At 46.1% G+C, this 11,766-nt stretch overlaps 1 long non-coding RNA gene across 1 annotated transcript; it reads left to right on the forward strand.

Moving 5' to 3' along the window:
* The first annotated feature begins 9,021 nt into the window (after nt 1-9,021).
* On the forward strand, nt 9,022-10,140 carry LOC311429889. Its single transcript, XR_014688449.1, has 2 exons — nt 9,022-9,130; nt 9,692-10,140. It is a non-coding gene; the product is annotated as an uncharacterized lncRNA (long non-coding RNA).
* Nucleotides 10,141-11,766: the final 1,626 nt, after the last annotated feature.

Here is an 11,766-nt window from a genome sequence, read left to right on the forward strand (position 1 = left end):
GCCCAGAGGGAGGGTAGGGCTTGCTGCCTTCTCAGTGATCAGCTAGTCCAGATGGACAGAGAAGCAGACTGAGCCATGGCTCTGTCCCCTTTAGCTTCATCTCACATGGGATGTGCCTCAAGGGGACTCTAACCAAGGGGGGAGCATCTCCACTCTGGGCCTGTGCTTGACCATTGCTGTTGTAGGATGACCCTTCCCATGTGCGGTGCAGGCTGATCTGCTGCATGTCTAGATGGGACTGGTTTATTTCTTGCATATCCTTAATATTCTACAGTCAGAACCAAGCCTGGATATTGTGAAACCATGTTTTGAGAAAGACCCCTGGGCCTCAAGTCAAGGAGACTGATTAAAAAGTCAATATATCAATAAGAAGGCGTTTATATACACATTGCAGAATTCGCATTTCACTCTTTAACAGCTCTGGAGACATCCTTAAAGCACCTCCTGACCCAGCCTCAATAATGAAGCTGCAAAAACTATAATATCACAGGCAGCTTAATTTCATTTTAAAGGAAAATGAGTTTCTGGGTGAAAATGAAATTCTTTCTGTGCAAAAAAATCTGTGACCAGTTGAACCGCTCCTAGGGAGGTTGTATATTTCCTTTCTTGAGTTCCTGCTAGCATGCAAACCTGTTGCACACCTCTAGCACAGGGAAGTAGAAGACGGGTAAAGATTTCCCAAATATGGATCAGCGCTTCCTACGTGTGTCAACAAAGATTTCAAGTGAATGCTACATTTCAAAAGCTTCTTAAGCTGTTTCTGTCTAGACAAAGGTTTTCTTCAAAGCTTCTAAAGTGTATCATTATGAGACTTTGAAAGCAGACAATGATCCAACTTGTCACCCTGAGAGTTTAAGTTTTAATAAAAATGGTGACCAGAAGAGTTCTCTCCATGTGGTGCAGTCACTATTTACAAGAGAGGTGAACACTGATATCCCTAGGCAACCATGCTGCGGCTTTATCAAACTCCTGCATACAAAATTCAGACACTTTAATCTTTCTATCAAATGTGAAAAAACCCACGCATCTGTCATCTTCCCTCTTCTGCCGTTAAATTACAAATCCATTTGCTCCTTGATACTATCAGCATTTTAAAGATGTGTAATCCTGGCCATGGGATTGCTTTTAATCCTCTAATAGCTATTTAGCTGATTTCTTTGTAAAAGCCTGTCTGCACTCCTTTCATGTTATATTACTCAGTGTCAATAACGTGGCCAAAGAAAACCAGAAGGCACTGCAGAGAACTCATGTTCAGACAGTAAAGCAATCAGGGTCAATTTATCCCACCGGAATAAATGAACAGGGAACAGCCACAGAAAAATAAAGAATCTTTGAAAACATTCGCCACCAGCACACTTGGAAGTAGGCAAAAAAAAAAAAAAAAAAAAAAAAAATCTGCAACATTTCAAGTGCTACCAACAGGAGAGCCCTGCTGAGGTTGGCTCAGGTCAATCCCTATGGATGCAAAAGGTTTCAAGTCAGTCTCTGCAAAACAGAGTCTAAGCTCATATAGCCTCAGCCCGTACCTCGTCAGTAGTAACCCTCAGCATGCAGGTAAGCAGCTGCAAAGTAAGAGAGAAATTTGTTCCAGATAAATGGGGAGCAGCAAAGTTGGATGGACCTCAATGGATCTCCATGCAGTCAATGGAGGATCAAATACAGACAGGGTCAGTTTAGGATGCTGGTGAAATGAGTGCAGACTGCCAAAAGCATTAGTTTGCAATTTACAGCAGTTTGGCAAGATGGCAGTGCTCAGAAGATGCTCCAGAGCTGGCTGAAAATGTTACAACTAGCATTCTTTTGACTGAACTGAAAATATGCTTCTTTCCAGGCAGTGAGGGCAGCTACCCTGAGCCAAGACCCTGGAAAGTCAACAGGGAACAAGATGGTTATTTGATGCTCTGCGCAAGAGGCTGGTGGTGCTTTTCAGGAGTGAAAGGGCCACCTTGTTTGGTCACCAGTGTCCTTCCCCTACCCACTCATATGCACGTTTCGTGGTTATTCCTGTCAGAATATTCCTATTTTTCTGACCTACCATTGTCTGTGGGTGGGATTTAACAGGCTGTGTTATAGCATTGCCAGTTCAGCAGCCTTGCCCTCTCATATCTCATGTTGAAAGGCAAGGTGAAAGGCAGGCCTGGGGAGAGACACGAGTCCCTGTTTGCAGTGCCACAGCACTCTGCTCCGCTGCAGTCTTCCCACTAGGCCTTTATGGGATTACACCTCTCACTGGGCTCAAGGGAGCTGTTCTTTCTGGATAAAGCCCTGTGTGAGAGTCACCTGGTGGCCCAGCTATGCTGGATTATCACTGTAGTTGCCAGAACTCATCCCTCCAAGGCCTGAGCATGCAGCATGCTCTCAGGGTAGGCCCAGCACCATAGCAGCTACATGCGAGCACGTGAAGGCTGCGGAGCCTTGCCTCCACCACGCCTGGGCTGAGGTGAGGGCAGAGGCTCAGAGCTCCAGCCTGGCAGTGAGGTACAGCCTCGGAAGAGAAAACCTTTCCCTAGTTTACAAAACGAGCTGAAAAATGAAGTGAATAACAGCTAAAACCCAACTCAGGAACAGATAGTGCAGGTACATGCACAGGCTGGGTTTATTGGATGCACTTCAAAGGACAAGCACAAGAAAAGGTTAGTTTAATTGGCTTCCTTTTATTTGTCATAGCTTACAAAAGAACCGTTCCTTCCTAAGAAACACAGTAGCTGCATGCATACAAGCTGGAAATGTTGGGGTACCCACAGCACAGCCCTGGAACAGAGTCCTACTACTGAGTTTTCTTGCGGAGACCAGGAGCCACATGCATGCTCACAGTCCCACACCTTGCAAATCTCAGACAAAGAAAAATAAAAAGTTTTTTTGGTGTGTGTGTGTGTCTTTTGTTTTGTTTTGCTTTGTTTTGTTTTAGTCTGATTTCCAGTGGAAACAAAGCTTAGACAACACACTGTGTGTGAGAGCTCCCATCCCCTAAAGCTTCTGATCCTCTGCCTGTTTTCCAACAAACCCCCATGAAAAGAAAGTCTCAAAACACAAATCGTATTTCTCCAATTCTTGACAAAATAAGGGGTTGGGCAGAGGCGGGGAGCCCAGCTGAGGGCTTATGTCTCTGGCTGATGAGCTGTGGTGCTCGATGCTGGGTCAGATTTCCATGCCGCCCAACAAACCCTGGGGCAACACAAAGAGCAGGCAGTGCACCCACTCTTTGGCCACCTCCAGTCATAACTTGGTGCATTTGTGTAAACCAAGGAGATTTGTCAAGGTCGATGCATTCATCTATGAAGCTGGGTGGTTGAAGACCTGGTTCATTACCGCCACTGTCTTCAGATATGGCTGAAGGGGCCAGTACCACTAAGACTGTGGATTTCCTGAGTGGGACATACCCATCCACGACCACATTCCAGCCATGTCAGCTGTCCCATCATGTCTCTGAAATTGCCACTAGATCAAATTCTCTTTTCAGTTTGGCCTGCTTGATGGCCAGTCAGCCCACGGGCATCAGCAGGCAAACGTGCTTTGCACTAGTAGAACATGCTGCCTTTTGTCCAGTCTGCTGGGGACAAGGGATGAAAATATAAGTACTTTGAGAGGGGTTTGGATTCAAGAAGAGGAAACTGAATGAGTGAACCATGAGAGGCTGACAGATTGAAAATTTAATAAATGGATTTTTTGGTCTTTTTCTGTATTTGCTTTACTGCCAGCATTATGATATATTATGCCACTCTCTAGATGTAGTTCTTTAAATTTAAGAAGCACTGAAGAAGTTCCAGACTAAGCTGTAGAGGTCTTGTCCCAGGGGAACTCGTATGGAGGTGATCTATACATCCCCACACCCAGTGGCATTAAAGCTCACTGATGCTTAATGAATGAAACTGATAATAAACTGTGTAATGTATGAATAAAATAAGGTGGATGTACAAACACAGGCGTGTGTACTGTGGTGTTTTCACACCGGAGAAGGAGGAAGGATGAGGTGGAGAAGAGAAAGTGGTTTTGAAGTGTGGCACACTGTGTGATATCAAATTAGCTGCATGGCTGAAACCAGGGAAATAAGAGCAAATTAGATATGACACCTTTGGGAAGGATTAACTTGTGAGAAAAAAAAAAAGAAAAAGATTTGAATATAACGTGATAACATATAACACATTTGCAGGCCAACCCTGTGGAGATGAAAAAGAGCTGTGAGATCTTGCATAGCAGAAATGCTAATAAAAGCAAGCAAAGCAGTCACCCTCCTCAGCCAGGGCATAAAGGGAAGCATAGGCAGGGCTGGAGAGAGGGCCTGACACCCCACCAGCCCGTGTGGGTGTTTTCTACCATTTAAAGTGCTTTCCTCATTCCCATGGCTCAGGGTGCCCTGAGTTCAGGGAGGACTCAGCTTTCCATCTTGAGGCTGCGGCCACTTTGGGCACCCCTCACAAATGTGGCCATGACCTGCTGCATCTGTGGTCTCTGTCATGAGCCAGAAGTGAGAGGTGGGGCAGGCTGGGGCTGAACCAGACAGTGGTTCTTCATCCTGGAGGAGGAACACAGAATAGCAGAGAGGCTAGGAGGAGCCCAGTACCATGATGAGCATGGAGCATTCGGAGAGTCGAAGCACTGGAGGTTTCTCTCTTAAATGAGGAGTTTCTCCACAAGCACCACTCTTCCTCCCTCCTCCTCCTTCCCTGTCCCGCATGCCAGGAGTCAGAAGTTTATTTACATATTGCTACTGTCCATCAGTCTCTGTAGTTCTCTATTCCTCTCTCTGTCTTGTTTGCCCCTGTAGCTCTGGCTATTGCTAGAGGGGCAAGCGTATAGGGCCATGGCCTGGCTGTGTAATCGGTGTCCTTCTCATACAGCAGCCTGACCTTAGCATCCCTCCTTCCTTACACCTCTCTGCTGACCACGCTATGTGCTGATCTTGGTGAAGATGGATGTGCCTTGCAGCAGCTGGGCTGGAGATGGGCAGGAAGCTATTTAATAAGCAAAATTATAAATAAATAAATAAATAAATAAATAAAACTATCAAAAAAGAAGCAGCAATATGATTTTACCACCAGTCATTGTGCAAAAAAAAAAAAAAAGGCTGAGACCACAGCATTTGCATGACAGTGTATAACTACCTGCCTGCACCCCAGCCACACTACAGTTATCTGCCTACCATCACCCCTCATTCATCTCTCCTTGTCAGTCTTTGCCAAGCACCTCCGAGCGTATTCCTTATCAAAGCGCTGAGCTGCTGCGAACAGGCTGTGCTCTGGCTGGGGAGCAGGGGGTGATGACAGCGCTCAGCCCACCATCAGCAGGCTTGGGAATCAAGTAATAAACCCAGGTTACTTCAGCACTGGGTTTCTCCTCCGTTTTAGCAACAGCGTGGCCCGTTTCTTGAAGCTGTGCTGGGAACAGCAGCAGATCCTGAGCTCACAGATAAGCCTGCCCGTGAGCATCACCCAGGCTGTACTCCCACTTCTCAGGGATGCTGATGCCCCGTGGAAGCGGTGGTGGCACATCCCAAGGGGCCTGCCGGACACATCAAAGCTGGGCCGTGCCGCATGTCACCACGACACGTGCAGCACAAATGCGGGGCATTCGCCTCTGTTTATGTGCTGCATGCTCCTTTGCTTTGCATTTTTCAGTGCTATGAAAGCTTCAAAAGCTCCATTTACATTAACGAGCCCATAAAGCATAAGGTTATTAAATGTTGTTTATAGTTCCCTGTCTGAGAAGCTCATTCAGTTACCAGCTGGCTCAATTTTTACTAAAGCTAGTTTCAGGAGGGCGCCAAGTTGTATCTACATGTGCTGTAGGAGCTCACGTGGAAGGGACAAGAAAAAGAACGACAACGCAATCACAGTGCAATGGTTGAGTTACTCTGTAGTAGGAACAGTCAGCATTTTCAGAGCTCTGTAATTGGAAAAAAGTTGTGTTTTGAGGTCATTCTCTTAAGGAATGCATTTTGCATTTGCAACTTCAGTGTAAAAAGTCACAATTTAGGTCATTCCATCATCTGATAACCACTGCAAAGCTAATAAAATCACAGCATATGTGGAGTGAAGGGTATCAGGAACTGTGACTGGGCAGGAGATGGCTGTGCAGAGGGCAGATTAGGTGAGAGCAAGACGGTCAGCATTGGCATTGTGCAGAGCAGGCATTTTTGGACAGCAGCTGGACAAGAATGGCTGGAAAAGAGTTTAGGCAGAGTTAAGGGAGACGTCTGGTAAAAGATATTGTGAAAGCAGCCCAAGGGTTCACCCATGTGGGCCTGAGTGCAGACTGCCAAAAAGGGGGCACTAAGAGTACATTCATGGTTTCAGGGTGTCGTCTCCAAGAAAGAAGCCTAAAGTGGGGTCTTTGGCCAGATTTCCGTTGGCTAAAATGTGTTAAGAACACATCTAGGAAGGTCACTGGTGAGTTTTCTTTGTGGTTCTTAATTACAAGAGTTAAAGCAGCAGTTTAGGTACAAGTGTAGGCACAGAAGTGCATGCAACAAATGCCACCAAGAACCTCCTACATTGGGCTCCAAGCACTGGGAACTGGGGGCTTGGAGCATGGAGCAGGGCAGACGGGCATCTGGTGTTAGCATCTGGTATGAAGTGCCAGTTGGGTGTGACAACATCATCAGCAACCTATGTCCATGAATTACCAGTATGATATATTTTATTTTATATCTAAAGTCAAATTTTACAGATAAGGAAATGTTCTGGAATAATTCTAATGGTGATTTTCAGTTCAAAAGGATATAAGTTAAAATACCGTAAAAATGGACATACATTAAACCACGTCTGCAAAACAGAGGCAGCTTTTATTTTACTTATTTATTTATTTATTTTCCTAAAGCATTCCACTCTTTTCAGTCAGCCCTGATTTTTAATACTGAGAGCAAAGGCCACAAGCTCAAATATTGACAGTGCCTTCATTGCAAAGATTACAAAAGCAACTTGCAGCTTAGGCAGATCTGAAGTTTTAAGCCATGCAGACACCATGAAAAGTATGAATGGAAATCCATTGGACTTAGAATTTACTCAGGAATGTTTAAGGAAAGGCAGTTCCAGGGCTGGGTAAAAAAAAAAACAAATTCAAAAGCTTTGGAGAATCAGTGGGAACCCTGGAAGATCAGATACTTTATTTTTTTCTAAGGATACTTAGGATAGAGATATTTGGACAATAGATTTTATAGAGACAATTCCAGTACCTCTTGGTTTCAGAGAGATAATAAATAAATAAATAAATAAAATTACTACGCAGATGCTCCAAAGAGAAAATGTGTATAAGACAGGCTACAGGACAGCTCTAAAAGTATACTCTACTTGGCACATTATGTATGTAAGACAACACCTATACGGTTAAATCATTTTCCTCCTTTCTTTCTTGTTTTTTATCCCAGATCCAGTGGGACAAACTCATCACTTCATGAAAGATTTGGCAGCTCCCTCCAAGTCCTGAACCTTATCCAAGTGATAATTATATCTGTTTGAAATCCAGGAGCTGAGAACTAGCCTCAAGCCACTCAACAAAGGCTTCTCCAGTGCTCTGAGGAAGCAATGCCGACACTTCCCTTCTCCTCGTCTACCTCCTGCTGAAACGTATTCGCAGAGTTTCCTGAAGCCTTTAAGGCTTTTCAAGAGATCTGGTGGAACTAGACCTAATCTCTCATGGGGTATCATCACGTACAAAGACAAAGGAACACCCCCACGGGCATAGTTAATGCAGACAAACATAAATGGCTTTTTTTTTTTTTTTTTTTTCTCCTGAAGTTGCAAATGCGTAATTAATCTCAGTTCAAATTTACATGTTTGATCTGCTTCTTTTAGACATTAGGCCTCAGATGTCTTTGAAGGAATGGGAAGACCATGTGATTTGATCTGGAGTGCCTAGGATATGCTTGGTGTTTACGTGGGCAAATCCTCCATGTCCAGAGCTGGTCAGGTGCTGAAGGCGCAGGGGGATGTGCTTAGCTCAATGGCTGGAACAGGTCCACGAGATGGTAATCCAGCAGCTGCTGGGTGAGCCCAGCTTTAAAAGACATCAGGATGGTGGTACAGAAATTAATATATCTAAGGGATAGAAAGGAGCCTGATCCATCTCCTGCTTGCGTTGGTGAAGGTCTATGCATTGGGTTTAAGAGGCATTGGGTGGTGTCTCTAAAATGCTGTGTATGGAGACAGTGGTGGTGAGAGCCACACTACCTCTCACTGCTTGGAGTATGATTTTTTCTTCCTTTCATAGTCATGGAGAAACCTCCATCAAAGGAACTCCCTTGACAGTGCCTTGCAGCAACACCCACTGTGAACTTCCCAGCAACACAACTAATGGAAAACCAGCACTGATGTGCTCAGTGGTTCAGCTGCTCCCTCAGCCCACAGAGAAAGCAGAAGTGCAGACCTCTCTACTTTGTAAAGGAATTGTCCTTCTTCCTTACCACAAGAGACACAGTGCGCCTCAATTCCCTCTGGGCCTGTGGCTGGTGAGATGCTGGTTCCTGGTTTAGGAGGACAGGAGCTGAGGTGTGTCCCAAGCCGGACTGCTGGGGGAAGTGCACTGACACACTGCTGCAGAAGAAACCATGGCAGTATTTATCACAGTGAGCAGCTCAGATGTGTGCCGGGGTCACATACAGCTCTGTGGTTCCCCCAGGGGAATGCCCACTGTGGGACGGTGGTGGGTCTCAGCAATACCATGGGTGAGGGATTAAAGGCTGCTCCCCAGGAGGAATCCCAGGGAGGCAGTGCTCAGACCATCCTCACATGAGGCCAGCGTCTCTGCCACCATGTCCCCAGGTCCTCCAGAGCCATGGCTTCAGGGAAACGCCTGCTGCATTGACCATCTAAAGCCAAGCAGATCAGCTCCACCTGGCAGGAGGACCTTCACACCAAGCCATTTCTCCAGAGCTTCTGTGGGAGGCGAGGCGAAGCGTCTGGGCACCTGTGGCATGGTGATGGAAACTCCTTGCAGACGAGAGCCACAGCAGGAGCTAATCCTCCCGCAAATAAGCCCTCCAAGTCCTCACTCCTGTAGTTTAAAAGAAAAGAAAGGAATGGAGATGAAAATGGATCCACTTCAAAAAGGGAAATTTCCATTTGAAGTGCTGAGAATTCAAAGCCACGTTCGAGTCAAATCCTCCCCAGCAGCAGCCCTTTTTCTCCCCTCAGTAGTGCGTATCAATTTCTTCTGACAACAGTTTCATGGCTTCGGGATAAATAAGCCCAACTTCGTTGGTATTATATTTTACAACTACAGACAGACCACGGAGATTAAAATTCCTGGGATGAGTCACCACAGGCGGGGAGGGGGGAGGTGGGCCTGTTGAAAAGCCGGTGTTGTGAAACACGGAGCTGAACATGAAAAAAGCCAAATCCAGCCTTTCATACCCTGGGCTGCAGAGACCAGGGAGGAAAGTGGCTGTGTGAGGGGCTACCAGGGCAGAGTGAAGGAGGTACCAGCATGAGGAGCCCCATCACAGCACCTCTAAGGATCGGCCTGCATGCTGGGTCAGCCATTAGGTGCAAGCTGGGGACAGCCTGAGGTCTCCTCACCTTTTCATGGCCTGAGACATTCAATAGCTTGGTTTGATCTCAGGATTTTTTGGAGTCTTCCATAAAATACACAGAAGCAAAGCGCCTTGTGATGAAATGTGCTGGTGAAATGCTTCCTGCTAAAAAGTCAGTCAAGAGCTGTCCCTCTGCTCACTGCAATCTTCTTCCTAACCCTCCAGACAAAGCAACCTGATGAATTGAATGGGAAGTCTAGGTGAGGCAAATAGGCTTCATCATCAAAATGATCTGCCAAAGAAAACCCACCCCAGCTTGCCCTGGAAAATTGCCTTCACTGGGAGTGTAGCCAGGAGCTGGTGTAGGCCCCTGGTGCATGCCTCCCTGCTTATGACTGCCCTGAGCACAGGAGCATTCAGGACAAGTACTCCAAGAACCTTTGCTGGACAACTGAGGATGTCCAGAAGATATGTTAACTTGTTTCACACCCAGACTGTGTCCAGGATCTAGCTAAAGAAGGTCTCAAATCCTCCAGGATTGTCCCAACCCCATTTCCCGAATCTCCTGCTCCAAGCAATGCTGGCCTCTGCTGAGGCAGGCCTGTGGAAGCGTGGTGGGAGAGATCCCTAGAAGACTTCCCTGACTCTGCAGTTGGCATTAATAATAGGACTAACTCAGTTATGAGTCTATCTGGATTTACTTTTCCACAGCACACCAGCAACAGAGCAGGACAGAAGAGCAGCTTCAGTATTAGCGACTCAAGATGACTCTCTAGTTCACCCATAGCTAAAACTAAGATCAAACCAGCAGAAAAGTAGCTGGCAATTATCTACTACACCATCCTGCACCACAGATGGAGCTCAGCAAGTATGTGTGGCAGAAGATGGAGCAATGTAGTGCTTCTACTCAACTCTTGCCCTGGCATGCTGCATGTCAGTGCTACTGATGCACTCACCTGTGTTGGAGAGGCTTTCTAAGCACAGGACACACAGCAGCAGCTCCTGAGCAAGTGATCACCACCTCAAAGAGGGTCATAAGCTTGGAAGCATGACTGGTAGGGAGGAAAAATCACTGAGGAAATTGAAGAGTTAGCAATCACTTGTCCTGTGGTTTTTGGGTTTTGCATTGGACTGACAGCTCTCATTTCTCCCTTGTTGATCTGCTTGCCTCATGGCTATATGTATTTTTTTTGGGGGGGAGAGGGGGCAGCAGCACAGCCTGAATGCTCAGCAGGACATTTCCTTGAGTGATGGTGACTTTCCCCAGCAGTTTTGTCATCTCCTGGGCATTTCAGGGGGCTTGCCACAGGTCACAGGGGGCAGTTTTCATCTCCCAAGCTGCCCTCCTGGCACTGTTCATCCATGCCACATTCCTCTGATACCTTCAGCCTGCTCTTGTTCTATGTGTGCATCTCCAGATGTGCTATCATCTTATTTTGCAAAGAGAAATCAAGGCTGCACCTAGCTAGAGTTACTCAGTGAGTTTTTTTTTATGCCAGGGAGGAAAGGTTGTGTTTTCATCCTCTTTGTGGTGGAGACAATGGGAACCCAAACACCCCCATGAGCAGCCTGATGCTCCCTCAGCTTCTGTCCCTTAGCACATGAATGCATTCACATGGCAAAAATGAGGAGGAACATTTAGCACTTCACACTAGGTCCTGTACCCTCGAAGCATGGAAGAGTTTAGGAACCTTTCTTGCACTGAACTGAAGGTAAGAATCTGGCTCAGGGGCTCTGCTTTGTAGCCAGGGCACTATGAAAAACTTCAAAATCTGGAGCGACTACTTGAAACTGGACAGTTTATAATCTTTTGTACTCTCAGCTTAGATCACAATAGGAGTGAACCCATCCCTCCAGTGGTGCCAGAAGACCAAGAATAGATAGATACTCAGGGCTGTTGCATGCCTGCAAGGCATGGTCCCTGATTCAGAGCTTAGTACTTAAATCATAAAGACTAATGAAAGACCAGATAGAGCACCAAGACATAAGAAAATGAAATTACTTGACACCAGTAGGACAAGTCTCCAGTGGTTCAATACTGAAAGCTGCTCTCTGAAGATGTCCCCAAATGCCTCATCCTTATGCCAAACTTTCCTCTCCAGGAGTTGGTCTGTGATGGAGGATTCACTTTCTGCCAGAGGAACAGGGAGGGAAGAAGACAGCAACGATGCTCTTGCCTGCTATTGATAATAATCAAATAGTTTGAATTCCTGCCCAGGAGACAAGGAAATGAGTATTTGTCTCACAAACAAGGCTTCATGTTTCTCAATCAAGATAAAACTTTTGCCTCATCCACTGAC

Source organism: Aythya ferina (genome assembly GCF_964211825.1).
Source record: "Aythya ferina genome assembly, chromosome: 1".
Lineage (NCBI taxonomy): Eukaryota > Metazoa > Chordata > Aves > Anseriformes > Anatidae > Aythya > Aythya ferina.